Source organism: Myotis myotis, unplaced genomic scaffold (assembly GCF_014108235.1).
Source record: "Myotis myotis isolate mMyoMyo1 unplaced genomic scaffold, mMyoMyo1.p scaffold_m19_p_1, whole genome shotgun sequence".
In the NCBI taxonomy this organism is placed as follows: domain Eukaryota; kingdom Metazoa; phylum Chordata; class Mammalia; order Chiroptera; family Vespertilionidae; genus Myotis; species Myotis myotis.
In genome coordinates, this window is record NW_023416313.1 from 65,950,117 (window position 1) to 65,957,341 (window position 7,225).

General features: G+C 38.6%; 1 pseudogene; it reads left to right on the top strand.

Annotated features, from left to right (window-relative positions):
• The first annotated feature begins 1,079 nt into the window (after positions 1–1,079).
• On the top strand, positions 1,080–2,315 carry LOC118655618 (annotated as a pseudogene).
• The last annotated feature ends 4,910 nt before the right edge of the window (positions 2,316–7,225 follow it).

Here is a 7,225-nt window from a genome sequence, read left to right on the forward strand (position 1 = left end):
CACTCTGCCAATTACTGTTTAAATTGACATACTTTAACCATTTACTTTTAAGGTAAGTATTCATATGTTAGTGCTTAAGGCTATCAATTTATTGTTTTCCCTTTGTTTTCTTTGGTTCTCATTCTTTTTCCTTTGTTTCCTTTTTATTGCCTTCCCATTGTTTACTTGAACATTTTCCAAGGCTCCATCTTAATGTATCTATAGTGTTAATAAGTGTATCTGTATAATTTTCATTGTGGTTACTCTGAGCATCACTGCACACACACAAACACAGACACACACCAGTTAACACCATTTCTGGGTGTCAATGCTTAACAACTTCTAGTGAAGATTGAATGCCTCTCTTCCATGTAAGTGTCTTTTTCTTCCTAGTCTATACTAATAAAAGGGTAATATGCTAATTACACTGGATAGACAAAACTGCAATGGCTACGAGGGCCAATAAGGGCAGGCAGCCGTGGTGGCCGGCAGTGGCAGCAGCAGTGGGGTGAAGGGGGTGGCACCTTCCCCTGATCATCCGATTCACCTCCTGCAAAGGGAGGTCATACTGTGGCTTAGGCCCATCCCCCTCATGAGTAGGACATCCCTGAGGGCTCCCGAACTGTGAGAGGGGCAGGCCGGGCTGAGGGATCCCCCCCTCCCAGTGCATGAATTTTTGTGCACTGGGCCTCTAGTTATAAATATTCGTAACTTGAATTTAAAATGGCATTGTAATATTTTTTCAATTATCAAACATGACTCAAGGCTCATAAGGAAAGATAATGTATAATATACATTGTCTATTATATGTATACATCCTTCTGTTTTTTACGTTGTTTCTTTTTCCTTCTAGATGCTTCAGTATTCTTACTTTTTCATTTTGTCGTTCCTTGAAAAACTTCCTTTGGCCAACCATTAAGGGAAGTTTTGCTGGGGATAAAAATCTTTGAGTTTTCTTTTGTCTGAGAATGTCTTTATTACTTTTTCATTTCTGAAGGATAAGTTTGCCATCTAAAGAATTTGCTGTTGCATCTCTGTTTCACCTGTTTGTCAGACAGCTCTGTCTTCCTGTACAGTGTCAGCCGCAAACCTGAGACAAAATGGCGAAGGTTGGAGTAAGAGGATTTGGCCATATTGAGCCCCTGGTCATCAGGGCTGCTTTATTTATTACTAAATCCTCACCGGAGGATATGTTTAATGATTTATTTTTTATTTATTTTTAGAAAGAGAAAGGGGGAGAGAGAGAGAGATTGATGTGAGAGAGAAACATGCATTGGTTGCCTCTTGTACGCACACCAGCTGGGGATGGAACCCGCAATCTAGGTATGGCTCTGACCAGAATCAAACCCCAGCCCTTTGAGTGTATGGGAATGAGCCACACTGACCAGGGTGTCCAGAGCTGCTTTTAATTCTGGCAAAGGGAATACTGTTGCCACCAATGACTTCTTCATTGACCTCAACTACGTTGTGTACATGTTCCAGTATGATTGTACTCATGGCAAGTTCAAAGACACAGTCAAGGTTGAGAACAAGATGCTTGTCATCAATGGAAGCTCCATCTTCATCATCCAGGAGTGAGATACCACCAATATCAAATGAGGTGATGCTAGTGCTGAGTATGTTGTGGAGTCCACTGGTGTCTTCACTACCATGGGGAAGGCTGGGCTCACTTGAAGGGTAAAGCCACGAGGATCATCATCTCTGTGGATTCCCCAAGTTTTTGATGGGTATGAACAATGACAAATATGATAATCCCCTCAAGATTGTCAGCAATGCCTCCTGCACCACCAACTGCTTGCCGCCCCCCTCCCACTGGCAAGGTCATCCATGACAACTTTGGCATCATGGAGGGACTCATGACCACAGTCCATGCCATCACTGCCACCAAGAATACTGTGGATGGCCTCTCTAGAAAGCTGTGGCATGATGGATAAGGGGCTGCCCACAACAGCATCTCTGCTTCTACTGGCACTGCCAAGGCTGTGGGCAAGGTCATTCTTGAGCCGAATGGGAAGCTTACTGGCATGGTCTTCTGTGCTCCCACACCTAAAGTGTCAGTTATGGATCTGATCTGGCAGCTAAAGAAAGCTTCCAAGTACAATGACATCAAGAAGGTATTGAAGCAGGCATCAGAGGGCCCCCTCAAGGGCATCTTGGGGTATACCGAGGACCAGGCTGTCTCCTATGACTTTAACAAGGACACCTACTCCTCCACCTTCAATGCTGGAGCTGCTCTCAATGACCACTTTGTCAAACTCATTTCCTGGTATGACAATGAATTTGGCTACAGCAACAGGGTAGTGGACCTTATGATCCACATGACCTCCAAGAAGTAAGAGTCCCCTGGACCACCAGCCCCAGCGAGAAGAGAGGCCCTAAGCTGCTGAGGAGTTCTTATCCCAGATCATTCCCCCAACATATTGAGAATCTCCTGACCTCCACAGTTTCTATCCCAGACCCCCGAAAAGGGGAGGGATTTAGGGAGCCCCACCCTGTTATACATGATCAATAAAGTTCACCATACCTAGCCAAAAAAAAAAAAAAAAAAAGAATTTGCAGTTGAGTTTTCTTTTTCAGTACTTAAAAAATGTGTCGCTTCCTTCAGGCTTCCAAAGTTTTAGATGATAAATTTACTATTATTCAAATTGGTATTCCTGTGTAGTTACTGTCACATTGTCTTTCTGGTTGCTTTCAATATTTTTCTTTGTCTTTCTTTTTCAAAAGTATAAGTATAGGTCTTTATTTGGGTTTATTCTGTTAGAATTCATTCAGCTTCTTAGATTTGTAGGCTTGCATCTTTTACTAGATTTGGGAAGATTTTTTTTCCTCATTATTATTTCAAACGGTTTCTTTCCTCCCTCTGGAAATCTAATGATATAAATGTTAGATCATTTGTTATTGTACCACAAGTTCCTGAGGCTCTGCTCAATATTGTTTGTCTTTTTATTTTTTCCCCTAACTTTGCTGTTCAGATTGGGTAAATTTTATGAGCTGTTCTCAATTCACTGTTTCTAATCTCTCATCCACTCTAATATTATGTTCATTCAGTGAGGGTATTTAAGAAAATTATGCTATATTTAATTTCTGTAATTTTCATTCAGTTCTTTTTTAAGTTCTCTTTCTTTGCTGAGATTTTTCTATCTTGTCATTTATTTCAAGATAATGAGTATCTTTGCTATTGAATATTGAAGCATAGTTAATACTAGCTGACCCGAAAATCCTTATCAGGTGATTCTAAAATCTGATTCATTGTAGTGTTTATATGAGTTGATTGTCCTTTCATATTCAGTTTGTGATTATCTTGTTTTTTTTGGTATAACAGGTGATTTTTTTATCATATCCTTGAAACTTTACCCAATATATTAGAAAACTGTGGGTTCTATTTAATTTTGTTTTAAAACAAACAGTCATCTGTACAAGTTTGGCCTGCTATTTGTTTGTTTGTTTGTTTTTTGAGCTGTAGTTCCAATGGCAGTGTGAATTTCAGAGCCTTTGTGGTGGTATATTGGTCCATTTGGTTAGTTTAAGTGTTGCTGGGTTTCTCACTTGTCTAAGCCCATTTGCTGAGTGTCTCACAATGCAGAGGGGGCACATGAGATCCCCTATCCATGGCCCCTGGCTTCCCAGTTTCTCTGGGAAAATAATGAGATGTATAAGCTTGCAGAATAAAACGCACTTGCTATGTCTGGCAGCTTGTTGTTACTGGGTCCATCTTGCTGATTCTGTAGCCCAGCCACTCTGCATCATGCTACGGAGGGGTTTGATTTCCTGGCCTGGGTTATTACCTGAGGTTGGATCCTTTGTCTTACCTAGTTCTGGCCGCTGTAACAAAATACCATAGACCTGGTGGAATAAACAAGTGCTAGATTTCTCAGAGTCTGGAGGTTGGAAATTCCACAATCAGTGCCAGTGTGGTTGGGGTCTTGGTGAGGGCCTTCTCCCTGGTTTACATATGGACACTTTCTTCCTTACCTTCATAGAACAGAGAGAGAGCTCTGGTCCCTTCCCCTTATAAAGACACCAATACCATCATGTAGGCCCCACCCCATGACCTTATTTAACCAAATTACTTCCCAATGTCCCCAACTCCAAATATCACTACGGGTATAAGGGATTCAACATAATGAATTTTTTTTTTTTTTTTTTTTTTTTTTTTTTTTTTTTTTGTGGTGGCAGGGCAAAATAGTCTTTTCTGCCTGGTTTGCCTACCTTACCTAATCCCTCGTGAATGAGGGAGGCAACCAGGTAAGAGGGGGCTCCCCAAAGGGGTGCCTGCTGTAGCTTGGCCCTCCTTGCAGGCTCTGCTGGTTTCCCTTGCCGATCCAGTGTTGCTGGGCAGCAAAGTGGTATCTTCGGGTCAGAGAGGCTGGCCAGGCTAGGCTGTCTGTGCCAGTTTCTCTGCCAGTTCTGCCCACTGTCCTGTGTCTTTTGGAGGGGCAGGAGAGCTCAGTGTGGTGGGAAAGAGAGGGCTTTGCCTGGCTGCTTTAGTTTGGTGGGTTACTCACTGAGCCCCTTTCCTGGGGTGTCAGGCTGGTCTAATATTCCCAGAAAGACATTGATCGCGGAAGAAAAATGAGCCTGTCTCGGCTGTCTTTCTTTGTTCAGTTGAGATTGGCAAATGCCGAGTCTGGGTGGCCTTTTCTGTTGGGTGGGAGGAACATCAGTCATTACATTGCTGTGTTTTTCCTTCCATCTCGGGGTCCACAGTGGTTTGCTTCCTTATTGCCTTTCAGAGTTTGGTTGTTAGTTACATTATTTCCATGGTGTATAGCTGTGCTCAGCAAGGAAGAATTAGGAAAAGTAGGTCTATACACTCTTGTGTGGACCAGAAGTCCCATATTATTTAACTTTCACAGAACAGCTAACCCTCAGATATTTGAATTTTTCATTTAAATATTAGGATCTTTCACTTATCTTTTTTTGCATACTGAATTTTAAAGCAGAGCTGCAGTCCTATGACAACATTACATTATTCCTCTATTAGCAATTCTTTAAGACTTATTTTCAAGTTTTGGAGTGAAATTTTCTGGTAGCTCAACCAACCAAAGCCTTACAGTACTTATTATTCACGCAGGCCTTCTATTAAAATGAGATTGAGCAGCTTTGCATAAAATCAAGAGGTAGGAAAGGATAAAAAAGACACAAATTAAATTTGTTCTTATATTTAAAAACATATTTTGGTGGAATAATATTATGTTTGATAAGCAAGATGATGCAAGCCCTGGAGTGTTGACATTATTGTGAATGTCTCCTTTAACAATAGATGTAGATTGAGAGCAAAGAAAAAATTTTCATTTGGAGCAATATACTTTAACAGATAACTTCCCAACAAAGTTTTGCTAAGTTCTAGAAAGACAAACAGAATTATTAATTAAACAATAGTCTTGGATTACCCATCCAGTGTGGTCAAGTTGTGTATTTATGGGCTGTTATTAAAACTTTAAATTGAGAAGCATTCAAAAATAGGTGCATATTAACCTGTACCCATCTTACAATATTTGCTTCCTAATTTTATTCAGTAAATTATTGTTATTTCTAAAACTAATAACTTTGGTTCTGTGACATTTATGGGCATATATATGATTCACTTGATGCTAAGATATTTGTTAGGAAGGCAATATCAAATTAAAACTTTTTCATGGGAAATCAGTTTCATTTATATGTCCACATTTCTACTAGTATATTGTGGAGAAAAGTGGGAATTGCTAATTACAAGTGTTTCTGTGCATAAACACATTCATTGAATAACTGAAACATAAATTGCTCAGTATCAAAATTTGATTAAATCATATGGCTCTAGAACAATCACTTTATATATTACTCGCCGATTTTAAGTTATCATTACATTTCTGCCCTTAGATTTTCCAGCAATATGTATTTGATCCAAAATTTCTTTATCATTGAGTATGATGTGAATCTGTGAAGCAGATTGACTTTTTCCCCCTTTTTCTTCCTTTGTAGTATCTAGAGCTAAGAGGATTTTAATCTGAACATTTACTCTGAGAAAATTTAATTCACTTTTCCAACTGCCCAGGATTAGTCAATTAGCAGCTATGGGAGCCCTTAAGGATCCATTCACTCTCTCAGTGTAGTGTGCAGAACAAATTAGTATTTCCCAAAATAATACCAATTAAGCCAACATAAAAAAGTTAGTATCTATATTAATCTCAAGAGACAAGTTATAATATCTCTCCGAAAGAGCTGTCACTCAAGGACAATGCTTTTTAGCTTGCATAGTTATGCTACTTTTATATTGTACTCCTAAAGGCTGCTTTTCTAGATGTCAGCTACTATTACTACCTCTGTTACTGCTGCTGCTGTGATGCACGCACACACACTGGTATGCATATATACATATACCACATACATTAAAAAAAATCTAAACATTTTGGTATTTCATTTTGTCAACTGCATATTCTTTTTTCTAGTTCTATGTTTTAGTACTGTGTGATCTTGGGAAATTTATTTCACTACTGTATGAGACATTTTCATCATTTGAAAAGTTAAAATGTTGGACTACTAGGTCATAGACTGGCATACTTGGGCCCCTTGACCAGCCATCTGTTTTGGTAAGGAAGGTTTATTGAAACGCACTCACACTCATTCATTCACTTATGCAGGATCTAAAATTGCACTAACACAGACTCATCAGAGCTGAGTAGTTGAGAAAGACTGTATAACCTGCAAACATAAATATTTACTGTCTGTACCTGAAGAAAATATCTGTCAATCATGGACTAGACAGATGATCAATAAGGTCCTTTCCAGGTATATGTATTTATTACTTACCGGTTAAGAAGATTTTGCTAAAAAAAAAAAAAATCTAGGTCTGCCTATCAAGTATGAGAATAAAAATTTTCAAATAGTTTACTACTCTAAAATCTTATCTATGAATCCAAATGCAAAAATCAACATGTTCTGTTTAAATAGGGGAATTGTCTCAAGTGGTAGTCTGTTAAACATAAAGTGCTAACCAGTGGTAGTAATATTTTTAGCAATTTGTTCATTTTTCTAATGTTTTAATCTTATCCTAATTATAAGACATGTAGCCAAATCTTAAATAAATCTACATTTCTTGGGAGACTTTTATGCAAAGTCCATTTTTATCCACTTTGGGAAATTTAAAACCCAGCTGTACTCCTGAATTAATCAGAAATGGAAAAAAAAATGAAATACAAGTAACTAAAATAATAATTCATAGAAAATAAAATATAGATACATGAAAAAGGGTGTGTATGTATTTACA